The sequence below is a fragment of the Triticum urartu genome, unplaced genomic scaffold (genome assembly GCF_056163025.1).
Source record: "Triticum urartu cultivar PI428250 unplaced genomic scaffold, HENAU_Tu73 scaffold2, whole genome shotgun sequence".
NCBI classification, from domain to species: domain Eukaryota; kingdom Viridiplantae; phylum Streptophyta; class Magnoliopsida; order Poales; family Poaceae; genus Triticum; species Triticum urartu.
Genome location: NW_028260368.1, coordinates 3,570,785 through 3,583,034, shown reverse-complemented (window position 1 = coordinate 3,583,034; position 12,250 = coordinate 3,570,785). Strand labels below are relative to the sequence as shown.

The 12,250-nt window shown below is 35.9% G+C and overlaps 6 non-coding genes across 6 annotated transcripts; 4 read left to right on the top strand and 2 right to left on the bottom strand.

Annotated features, from left to right (window-relative positions):
- Positions 1 to 959: 959 nt before the first annotated feature.
- On the bottom strand, positions 960 to 1,047 carry TRNAS-GCU (transfer RNA serine (anticodon GCU)). The gene has a single exon. It is a non-coding gene; the product is annotated as a tRNA-Ser (tRNA).
- A 3,627-nt stretch (positions 1,048 to 4,674) lies between these two features.
- Positions 4,675 to 4,762, bottom strand: TRNAS-UGA (transfer RNA serine (anticodon UGA)). Its single transcript has one exon. It is a non-coding gene; the product is annotated as a tRNA-Ser (tRNA).
- An 824-nt stretch (positions 4,763 to 5,586) lies between these two features.
- TRNAG-GCC (transfer RNA glycine (anticodon GCC)) lies at positions 5,587 to 5,657 on the top strand. Its single transcript has one exon. It is a non-coding gene; the product is annotated as a tRNA-Gly (tRNA).
- A 2,485-nt stretch (positions 5,658 to 8,142) lies between these two features.
- Positions 8,143 to 8,214, top strand: TRNAT-GGU (transfer RNA threonine (anticodon GGU)). Its single transcript has one exon. It is a non-coding gene; the product is annotated as a tRNA-Thr (tRNA).
- A 507-nt stretch (positions 8,215 to 8,721) lies between these two features.
- TRNAY-GUA (transfer RNA tyrosine (anticodon GUA)) lies at positions 8,722 to 8,803 on the top strand. The gene has a single exon. It is a non-coding gene; the product is annotated as a tRNA-Tyr (tRNA).
- Positions 8,804 to 9,161: 358 nt separating this feature from the next.
- Positions 9,162 to 9,235, top strand: TRNAD-GUC (transfer RNA aspartic acid (anticodon GUC)). Its single transcript has one exon. It is a non-coding gene; the product is annotated as a tRNA-Asp (tRNA).
- Positions 9,236 to 12,250: the final 3,015 nt, after the last annotated feature.

Here is a 12,250-nt window from a genome sequence, read left to right as displayed (position 1 = left end):
CTCATTTGAGAGTGCGAATACAAGGAGGTATTTTGTGTTTGGGAAAGTCCGAAGAAAAAAGATTTTGAATCTGCCTTTTCCTTCTTTCCCTTAAAAAAATAACTCAAGAAAAATCCAATTATTTACTCTACAAGAATGAAATGCTTGTTATGCCTAATATACTTAGTTTAACCTGTATCTGTTTTAATTCTGTTCTTTATCCTACTAGTTTTTTCTTTGCCAAATTACCCGAAGCTTATGCTATTTTCAATCCAATCGTGGATATTATGCCTGTTATACCTCTATTCTTTTTTCTATTAGCCTTTGTTTGGCAAGCTGCTGTAAGTTTTCGATGAAATCTTTAGTACTCTGTATGCCAAATTGAATGATGTGTTCATTCCAAAAAAATTTTAAAATGGGTAAAAGCCGAGAAGTTTTATATTTTTATATTATGAACCTTCGATTCTAAAATTTAAATTCTTCTACATTGAATGGGTAGCTACAGCAATAAATTTGGATCAGCCTTTCTACTCCCCTGCACCTAGGTTGAGCAGGTACCTAAAGGTACCTACACAATACCTAACCACCTAACCCTATTTTTGCTATTGATAAGAGTGCTTATTATAAAAGAATTCTTGCAATTTTTTTCAAGAATTCTTTTTTGCATTTTTAGGTATAAAAAAAAACCATCCTAGTGGATCCGTGTGGTAAGGAAAAACTGGTAATCTATTCCTTAAAAAAAAATCTTGGAGATTATGTAATGCTTACTCTCAAACTTTTTGTTTATACAGTAGTGATATTCTTTGTTTCACTCTTTATCTTTGGATTCTTATCTAATGACCCAGGACGGAATCCTGGACGCGAGGAGTAAAAATTCAGTTTTTTTTTTTCTTATTGGATTTGTTTCGTACATTTATCTATGAGAAAATCCGGGGGTCAGAATTCTTTCCAATTCGAAAGTCCCAAATGATCCAAGGGAGCGGAAAGAGAGGGATTCGAACCCTCGGTACAAAAAAATTGTACAACGGATTAGCAATCCGCCGCTTTAGTCCACTCAGCCATCTCTCCACGTTCCAAAGCGAAAGGTTTCCGTGATATGATATAGGCAAGAAATAAGAAATAACGGTTGCAAAAAACCCCTTTTTTTTCTTTCAAAAGTCTATAAAAATTATATTGCCAATTCCATTTTAATTATATTCTTTTTTCTTAATGTTAATAAAAAAAGAAGAAAATTCTTGTTTTTTCTTTCTAAAAATCGATATTGGCCGAGAGACAATCAAATAGATTTTCTCTTTAGCGGGCATTTCCATATAGGACTTGTTATAATTATAATAAAACAAGCAGGTTATATAAAAAAAACGCTTTTTTTGTCGATTATTTATCAAGAAAGCAAAAAGGGTTCTTATCAAATCCACCATAAAATTGGAAAGAAGCATAAAGTAAGTAGACCTGACTCCTTTAATGATGCCTCTATCCGCTATTCTGATATATAAATTCGATGTAGATGAAATTGTATAAGCGAATTTTTTTTATTTCCTTAGACTTAGACCGCGCAAGACAAGAATTTTTCGCTATTTACGATTTCATATTCTTGTTACTAGATGTTCTATAGGAATAAGAAGAAATCGCAACTCCTTTGCGCTACACATAAAATTGGATTTCGAAGGTCCATTTTTTTTTTTCAGAATCCTCTATTATTTTAGTTCTTCCACCCATGCAATAGAGAGGGAATGGGAAAAGAAGGGTTACTTTTATTTGCATTTTTCCCTTAAAAGATAGACTTTGAAATAGGAGTCTTGGAATAATGCTGAATTCAAAGGTTTATTTCTTTCTATAGTATAAGAAAAACAATTTATTTCTATTTCTATAGTATAAGAAAAACAAATAAATAGTATAAGAAAAACAAATCGAATCAAATTCATGGATTTACCACGACCTCGGTTGTGACTGTGACTCCATAGATAAAAATGGGAAATTTCTCTCTTCGAGACCATTGAAAAAGGGCATTGAACGAGAAAGAAATCGTCCACAGATAATAAAACTATCATATGCCTTGGAAAGTGATATGAGGTGCTCGGAAATGGTTGAAGTAATTGAATAGGAGGATCACTATGACTATAGCCCTTGGTAGAATTCCTAAAGAAGAAAATGATCTATTTGATACTATGGATGACTGGTTACGAAGGGACCGTTTCGTTTTTGTAGGATGGTCTGGCCTATTGCTCTTTCCTTGTGCTTATTTCGCTTTAGGGGGTTGGTTTACAGGGACAACTTTTGTAACTTCTTGGTATACCCATGGATTGGCTAGTTCCTATTTGGAAGGTTGTAATTTCTTAACCGCAGCAGTTTCTACCCCTGCCAATAGTTTAGCACACTCTTTGTTGCTACTATGGGGGCCCGAAGCACAAGGAGATTTTACTCGTTGGTGTCAATTAGGCGGTCTATGGACTTTTGTAGCTCTCCACGGGGCTTTTGCACTAATAGGTTTCATGTTACGCCAATTTGAACTTGCTCGGTCTGTTCAATTGCGGCCTTATAATGCAATCTCATTCTCTGGTCCAATTGCTGTTTTTGTTTCTGTATTCCTTATTTATCCACTGGGGCAATCTGGTTGGTTCTTTGCGCCGAGTTTTGGCGTAGCAGCGATATTTCGATTCATCCTTTTCTTCCAAGGATTTCATAATTGGACGTTGAACCCATTTCATATGATGGGAGTTGCCGGAGTATTAGGTGCGGCTCTGCTATGCGCTATTCATGGAGCGACCGTAGAAAACACTCTATTTGAGGACGGTGATGGTGCAAATACCTTCCGTGCTTTTAACCCAACTCAAGCTGAAGAAACTTATTCAATGGTCACTGCTAACCGCTTTTGGTCCCAAATCTTTGGTGTTGCTTTTTCCAATAAACGTTGGTTACATTTCTTTATGCTATTTGTACCCGTCACCGGTTTATGGATGAGTGCTATTGGCGTAGTTGGCTTGGCTCTGAACTTACGTGCCTATGACTTTGTTTCCCAGGAAATCCGTGCAGCGGAAGATCCTGAATTTGAGACTTTCTACACCAAAAATATTCTTTTAAACGAGGGTATTCGTGCGTGGATGGCAGCTCAGGATCAGCCTCATGAAAATCTTATATTCCCTGAGGAGGTTCTACCACGTGGAAACGCTCTTTAATGGAACTTTCGTTTTAGCTGGTCGTGACCAAGAAACCACCGGCTTTGCTTGGTGGGCTGGGAATGCCAGACTTATCAATTTGTCCGGTAAACTGCTTGGAGCTCATGTAGCTCATGCCGGATTAATCGTATTCTGGGCCGGAGCAATGAACCTATTTGAAGTGGCCCATTTCGTACCAGAAAAGCCCATGTATGAACAAGGGTTGATTTTACTTCCACACTTAGCTACTCTAGGTTGGGGAGTAGGGCCAGGGGGGGAAGTTCTAGATACTTTTCCGTACTTTGTATCTGGCGTACTTCACCTAATTTCCTCCGCAGTCTTAGGCTTCGGTGGCATTTATCACGCGCTTCTGGGACCCGAGACTCTTGAGGAATCTTTTCCATTCTTTGGTTATGTCTGGAAAGATAGAAATAAAATGACTACAATTTTGGGTATTCACTTAATTTTGTTAGGTCTAGGTGCTTTTCTTCTAGTACTCAAGGCTCTTTATTTTGGCGGTGTATATGATACCTGGGCCCCTGGGGGGGGAGATGTAAGAAAAATTACCAATTTGACCCTTAGTCCCAGTGTTATATTTGGTTATTTACTAAAATCTCCTTTTGGTGGAGAAGGGTGGATTGTTAGTGTAGATGATTTAGAAGATATAATTGGTGGGCATGTATGGTTGGGTTTTATTTGTGTATTTGGCGGAATTTGGCATATTTTAACCAAACCCTTCGCATGGGCTCGCCGTGCATTTGTATGGTCTGGAGAAGCTTACTTGTCTTATAGTTTAGCTGCTTTATCTGTCTTTGGTTTTATCGCTTGTTGTTTTGTATGGTTCAATAATACAGCTTATCCGAGTGAGTTTTATGGACCCACCGGGCCAGAAGCTTCTCAAGCTCAAGCATTTACTTTTCTAGTTAGAGACCAGCGTCTTGGAGCTAATGTGGGATCCGCTCAAGGACCCACAGGTTTAGGTAAATATCTAATGCGTTCCCCAACTGGGGAGGTTATCTTTGGAGGGGAAACTATGCGTTTTTGGGACCTTCGTGCTCCATGGTTAGAACCTCTAAGGGGCCCCAACGGTTTGGACTTGAGTAGGTTGAAAAAAGACATACAACCTTGGCAAGAACGACGCTCAGCAGAATATATGACCCACGCTCCTTTAGGCTCTTTAAATTCCGTGGGTGGCGTAGCTACCGAGATCAATGCAGTTAATTATGTCTCTCCTAGAAGTTGGTTATCAACTTCTCATTTTGTTCTAGGATTCTTCTTTTTTGTGGGCCATTTATGGCATGCAGGAAGAGCCCGAGCTGCTGCAGCAGGTTTTGAAAAGGGAATCGATCGTGATTTGGAACCTGTTCTTTACATGAACCCTCTTAACTAAGATTTTCTTATTTATACCTGTTCTACTTTTTTTCTGTTCTGGCTCGGTTATTCCATCTAGCCGAGCCATTCATTCCTTTTTATGAAAGAAAGATAAGGGACAGAAAAAAAAAATAAATAAAAATGAAAGAAACAAACGTATTCAATAAGCAAAAGGAGAGAGAGGGATTCGAACCCTCGATAGTTCCTAGAACTATACCGGTTTTCAAGACCGGAGCTATCAACCACTCAGCCATCTCTCCACAGCCTAATCCTTATTTTACTCCTACAAATAGAACATAGCCATATAAAAAATAAAAAGATTTATTAGCCTCTAGAAAGATATCAGATACAAGTTCCTTTTCGATATATCTCTGTATACTGTATACACGGATACAGGATCCGCTATACCCGCTTGTGAAATAAAGAGTAAATAATCTCTTCTCACCCCCATATCCAAATAAAAAAGCGGTTTAAGTAATAAATTTGAATTAAAGAGAAGAATCAATGGATTCATGATTAAACCCCTCCTACTTCTTGTATTTTTTTACAATTTTGGTTTAAGTGAGGGATCAAATATGTAGTCAACTTTATTTGATGGTAGCTTGGAGGATTAGAAATATGACTATTGCTTTCCAATTAGCTGTTTTTGCATTAATTGCGACTTCCTCAGTCTTAGTAATTAGTGTACCCCTTGTATTTGCTTCTCCTGATGGTTGGTCAAATAATAAAAATGTTGTATTTTCCGGTACATCATTATGGATTGGACTAGTCTTTCTCGTAGCTATTCTGAATTCTCTCATTTCTTAAATGAAATTTGGTTAATATTTATTAACCCCATAAAAAAGAAATAATAAAGGCCATTTCTTCTAAAAAATTAGAATAGTGAGACGTATTAAAACGCAATTTGCGTTCCGAATTGCTAGCTCTTCTCTTTCAGTATTATGAAATTCCATTCCCATTAGAATATTCATTGACAGATAATAAAAAAAGGAAAACTCTAATATAATAGAAAATGAAATGAAACGGTCGACCCAGACATAGAAGGTCGACCCAGGCGGATATACGCTATAAAATATATACCGTAGCGAGCGTAGTTCAATGGTAAAATATCTCCTTGCCAAGGAGAAGATACGGGTTCGATTCCCGCCGCTCGCCCGCTTAATTTATCAAAGTACTATGATAAAAAGTTTAGTCTAGTTAACTGTTTAACTACTTATATTAAATTAAGTATTAATTAGGTGTTAGTCTAGTGCCGTATCCCTTACTATCTTACCCTTCCTTTGCATCCCACTCAAAAAAAGAGGGCGCTCCAGAGGCAGAAATAGAACTCGCCAACAGAGCTCCAAAAATTGGGTATTAACTGAGACAAACAACGGGCAAACTTTTTTTAAAGGGAAGGGAGAGGTAGACTGTCCCTTTCGTTTCATTTTTATTTTCTGCAGGGTAGGGAGAGGCCTTGCGCCTTCTTTTTTTGAAGGCAAGTGACTTCGCAAACTGCTCAATTTTGCCCTCTAGGGCCGGGAACTAATGAATAAAAAAGGGTTGGATACGCCCCTCTACCATACATATCTAGAGAAATAGAATAGTCCTTTTATACAGACTGCTAAGTGCGGAGACGGGAATCGAACCCGTGACCTCAAGGTTATGAGCCTCGTGAGCTACCAAACTGCTCTACTCCGCTCTGGAGTACCAGAAACTGGTGGACAAAAAAGGCTTGAATACAAGCCTCTAACATGTCTAGACAAATAGAATACTCCTTTTATACAGAATGGAGCGGGTAGCGGGAATCGAACCCGCATCGTTAGCTTGGAAGGCTAGGGGTTATAGTCGACGTTGGTTGATTATTTTTAACGTCTCTAATTCAAAACCGAACATGAAATTTTGATTTCATTCGGCTCCTTTATGGATATTCTCACCACTTAACATCTATGTCAGCTTTTCTATTTGAATGGAACCAAAGCTCTCCGCTTTCTAGATGATCCTTATAGAGTAGGAGATAGAAATTCTATCTAAATTCATCTAATCTACTTACTTCGTTCCCTAATTTCATTCAAGAGATCCTGAGGAAAAGAATTGGGTTTCCACCGAGCTGAAACAATATGCGGATGGTTCTAGTAAACCAAAACTATCGTTTTTTAGCTATTTGGCTTCCTTATTCCTTATTTTAAGAAGATTTAGTTACGATTGGAAATCAACTTTTTTGTATCTTCATCCATAGATCCTTTACTCATATTTTCAAAATTGGAATACTTAATCCAATGCAAAATTATGCTTCGCGACTCTGTACTCATAATCCTATTTTTATTTTGGATGCAATTTAAATTAGTCTTTGGATACAAATCGCCAGAATGTATATTCTTCCTCAATATGCTATTGAGAGGAAAAGGATTTAATCCTTTATAAGAACTAAAGTTTTCATCGGAATATAAAAATAAAAAACTTAAGGATGCCTTAAGTATATCATTTCAAATTCAGTTATTAATAGAACGAATCACACTTTTACCACTAAACTATACCCGCTACATTGTAGATTATGGTATAAATGGTACCCTTTGTCAAGGATAGCCATTTGACAAGAAGGCTAATTCCCCCTTATTGAATCAGATGGAGAAGGTTCATGACACTGAGCCGTTGGTACTTCTACTTCGATCGCTCGCCTTTACTTTAGGATTTAGATAGCCCCTCTGGTCTGTAAAAAAAATCTTTTCTTACCATGCTAATAGCGCCTGAACCAAATGTATTTATTTTGATTAGGATCCTATTCTACGGTTACGACTACAATAATAATTATTTACTTTGCAAGGACGTAAGTGTGTCAGACTGCTAAATTGTTTTATTATTCCTACAATATAAACTAGGGGATATAGGGGGTAACACTGTCCCTATAAATTCCTTTTTTCCTTTTCTTTTTTGTCCAGAATTGAACAAAAAAGAAATTATGGAAGATGTTTTCTTCCCCCATTAAGTCCGAGCCATAGAGTAAGAGTGAGATGAGTTTTCCAAATTCATCATAGACTTTCCCTATGGCTTGATAGAAGTAAGCAGCAAAGAGTCGTAACTTAAAGAAAAAAACGGACAGGGCCGACAGATTTACCTGATGTAAAGAAGATCCTAAAAGTCTCTGATTAGTCGACTCTCTCCATTTAACACTTTCCTCTCTCTCCTTTTTTCCACTGACTCAATTCTAGTTTATTAGATTCTTGTTTAAAAGAATGCAAAAAGTTCAATAGAACTAAGAACACATAAAAAATAGCATAGAGGATCAAGGCCATTACCAAAAGTTCCTCCCAAGGATCCTATATCCTATTGGGTATCTGTTCCCCGCCTTTTCCCGCTAGGATCGGAAATCTTATATTTTCCATATCCATATACCGTTGAATCCTTGGGGTTCCAGAATCCGCCTATTTTACTAGTCTTCGGAAACGGAAAACCCTGAACCAAGAAGAGTTGGATATGTTATGTAGGGTATGTTTTTTTTTATTAATTTTATTTTGAGCTCTCAAGATATCGATATATACATATACAATCTCTGACATAATGTCTCTCTCTCTATCTCTATATATTATATATATAATATGTACATTATGCAGTAGACCCATAATGGGAAATCCAAGTGGCTAATTTTTGAATTAAATAAAAAGCCCTTTTAACTCAGTGGTAGAGTAATGCCATGGTAAGGCATAAGTCATCGGTTCAAATCCGATAAAGGGCTTTTTAAATTAGTGGTAGAGTAATCTCGTGCTAAGACGTAAGTCGTTGGTTCGAATCTGATAGAGTACTTTTCTACTAAATTGATTCACTTTTTTTCTTTGTTTTTGAAACTTTCTCTATATTTTTAGAGAATTTTATGACTTAGTGCGGGATGGATGCATTTTTGGTATGAACACTAAATGAAGCACGGAGAATTAATCTATAACGATCAACTAAAAAAAATCCTAGATGAAAACATAACAGAAAAGTTGGAAAAACTCTTTGCTTTGGATCTATTTATACTTTTCGAGTATATTGACAATTCCAAAAAACTGCTCATACTATGATTATAGTATAATCACGAGCGGTTGTATATGGCCCTATCGTCTAGTGATGCCCCTATCGTCTAGTGGTTCAGGACATCTCTCTTTCAAGGAGGCAGCGGGGATTCGACTTCCCCTGGGGGTAGGGAGTATTATGAAAGGAGGTTAATCATAGATTAGCAAAAACCCTAGAATAAATTCTTCCTGGGTCGATGCCCGAGTGGTTAATGGGGACGGACTGTAAATTCGTTGACAATGTCTACGCTGGTTCAAATCCAGCTCGGCCCAAACCAAAAATCTAGGGCTTCGTGAGTATGAACTAAATCCTTTTGTTTTTCTTCCATAAAATAAAATGTCTGATCTATAGAAATAAAAGATAAAGAAAAAAGGGAAATTTTTTTTTCTAATCCATATCTCTCTCATTCCTTTCTTACAAACAAAAGAGTTTTTCTTATTGAAGGCTGGATTATTATCCATTTTTAGTGATAAAAAATCACGACATACTAGTTATGTCACTCTCACTATACCCACGTATAATATAATATGTGGGTATGTAGTATATGATTCGTCTATTTCTTAGAGTACGAAAGACGAATCGAATCTTCTTATGGTTCTATTTAAGAATGGGTATGCCATACACCCCGCGGGGATTGTAGTTCAATTGGTCAGAGCACCGCCCTGTCAAGGCGGAAGCTGCGGGTTCGAGCCCCGTCAGTCCCGAACTAGGGTTCAATGAATGGAGAAATTGATATTTCCTTTTTCCATGAAAAAAAGGGGCAGGGAGCAAGATCAAATACCCACAGGGCACCCTTACTTCACTTTTTTATTTTGCATCTCTCATTAAAGAGGGAGGGAGGGCATATAGGAATTTTTTTTTCACTACTCCCAATCGATAAAGAAAGACACACATACGATATGTGGATTAGTAGAATTTAGGATATTATATTACTCTATCTTTCTTTATGATGATACCATCCTCATCTTAATTTCCTATTCCACTCTTATGGAATAGAGTACCGGTATTTTACCGGAATCCATACATAAATCGTATTCCCTTTTTATTTCAGACCTCTTTTCCCCATCTCACTTCTACTGCTTATTTGGATGTCTATGTGACCCATAGAAAGTGAAAGTTGGTCATATAATACATACATAATTGTATGTATAACTATAAGAAAAAGGAAGGGAAATTGTATAAGATTAAGAAAGTATAAGATTAAGAAAGCTCGTGGGTTAGAGATATAGAAAAGAAAAAGTAGAAAAGGATTAAAAAAGAGGGAATTCCTAATCCAATCAAAAAACCCATTTTGGTCTTAGTGTGGATAGAGGATCTTCCTATGTTATACTATATAACTCTCATCCGTGAAATATAACTCTCATCCATGAATTGATTTGATAGATCCGATATTCATAATATTGAATTGATTCAGTATTATCAGAATGCAAGCCCTACCCTTGAATTTACAAGATACCCCTTTTTCCTCTCCATGGGATTACATCCCGAGTTATTGTGAAAATAAAAAATAAAGAGGTTATGGAAGTCAATATTCTCGCATTTATTGCTACTGCACTGTTCATTCTAGTTCCTACTTCTTTTTTACTTATTATTTATGTAAAAACAGTCAGCCAAAATAATTAATTGGAATTCCAATTAATCATTGAAGAAATTAAAAAGGGATTAAATAAAAAAAATCCAAGTCTTAAATGAAAGGATCTGGTTGGAATCTTAAAGTGTGGTAGAAAGAACTACATATAGTTTTTTCTACGACACTTTAGATTCTTTCTATTATATTATCTTTGAATCTACATAGAATAGATTAGTAGATTGAAATAGTTAAGTAGTCTAATTCAATTTCTTTTTTCATTGCATCCACTTAATTTCAATCAGGTCAAAATAAAAAAATCTAAGACAATTCTTGACCAAAGAATCCATGGAAGGAAAGAAAAATAATATGAAGAATAGACTATAGTAAAAAGTAAAAGGAAATGGAAAATGTGTGATATGCCGTGAATAGTTCCGTGGAAGAAAGTCTAATTTTCTTATGTATAGAACTTTTTTTAACCATTCGTCATTTCTAGTAGAAATTCTGAATTGGTATAATGGCTCTTTCTTACATTACAACTTACAATACAAGAGTTTCTTACAGGAGTGAAACAAAACTAAAGAAAAAGATTAAAGAATAACGTTTGACAAAATGATTAATGCAAAATGATCCATTAAAGAAAAGAATTGATACAACAATTTGATTACTTAATCAATTAGTAGTATCCCTAGAGTCCACTCCTTCCCCATACTACTAGTGAAAGAGAAAATGTAAAGACTACCATTAAAGCAGCCCAAGCGAGACTTACTATATCCATCTAAATTATGTCTCCTATTTCTATGAAGGGATTATTCTACTATTGATCAATAATCATAGTGGAATCAAGGGTACAGAGTCAAAAAGGGATTCCGCCCTAAGGCCATGGATCAATCAGTTCAAGGAATTTACTCCTAACAAATTCTTATAGGAATTCTGGTAGAATTAGAGAGCATTAAAAATACGAGATACTATAGCCCTTTTTTCCTTAAAAAAGAAAGAGTACGGGAATGATGTCCTGAATAGAAGAAGCGGGAATAGGAAGATTTTTTATTCCTTTTGTTACTCTTTTTTTTTTTTTTAAGCAAAGGACGCCCGAATATACCATAAAATTATCGATAGATAAATATTTATTGGATACCTACCTTACCTAATGTTTATTTTTGACCTAAACCCTGCAGCCTTGCTTTGTATCATTCTATGAAAGAATGAAGAGATTTTATCCATAATACAACTCCTAAATTGATTTTTGATCGACCTATTTAATCTGATTCTCGTTAGAATTAAGTAGTCCTTACTTTAGTGTATGTAGGTAACATAAGATGTACGATAAAAAAATGTATAATAATTAGTAAGTCTTGATATTCTTTCGTGGAGTCCCTTCTTGAATCTTAGATTGAAAAAAAAAAAGAATGCCCCTTAGGGACCTTTCTTTGGATACCAAGATTTCTGACATCTTATCCTCGTATTTTAAAATTATCAAATCGAATCTCAATTAAGAACCAATTCAAATTCATATAATAAAAGAATAAGGAAACACTACCTCACCCCTATTGATAACCATTTTGGCCACTACCGTCAAAACAAACCCTAACCCTAGTTTGAGGATAGAACTATGGTATGGTTTCTCTAAACCCAGTATCGGCAGGCCCAGTTACTCTCTTGCCCGAACTTATGCGAAGTAAAAATTTATCGAATTCGATCAGCACTATAAAAAAAACCTAAGTATTTTATTGATCAGGCGGCACCCAGATTTGAACTGGGGATAAAGGATTTGCAGTCCCCTGCCTTACCGCTTGGCCATGCCGCCAAAAAATCCGATCAAAAATCTAGAAAACAGCAAGTATTCATCCACGTTTTCTTACGAAAAGCCCCTTTTATTTTGAATATAATTCTACTTACTTTTTTCCAATCTTTTTCAAAAAATCTATTCCTGCTTTTTTTGATCCAGTTTCTATTATTCTCCTCGATAGATTCTATCTTAAAACATACATTGTTAACACAATAAAACTTCCCATTTCTTTCTATTGAGATGAAAAAGAAGAAAAAGTGGATTTCTATTCACAGGCTGCAAAATTCAGAATAAATTGGAACCGTTAACTAGAATTCTCTTTTTTTTATTGCAGTAGTGAACTACTCTTAAATCGGTATTATC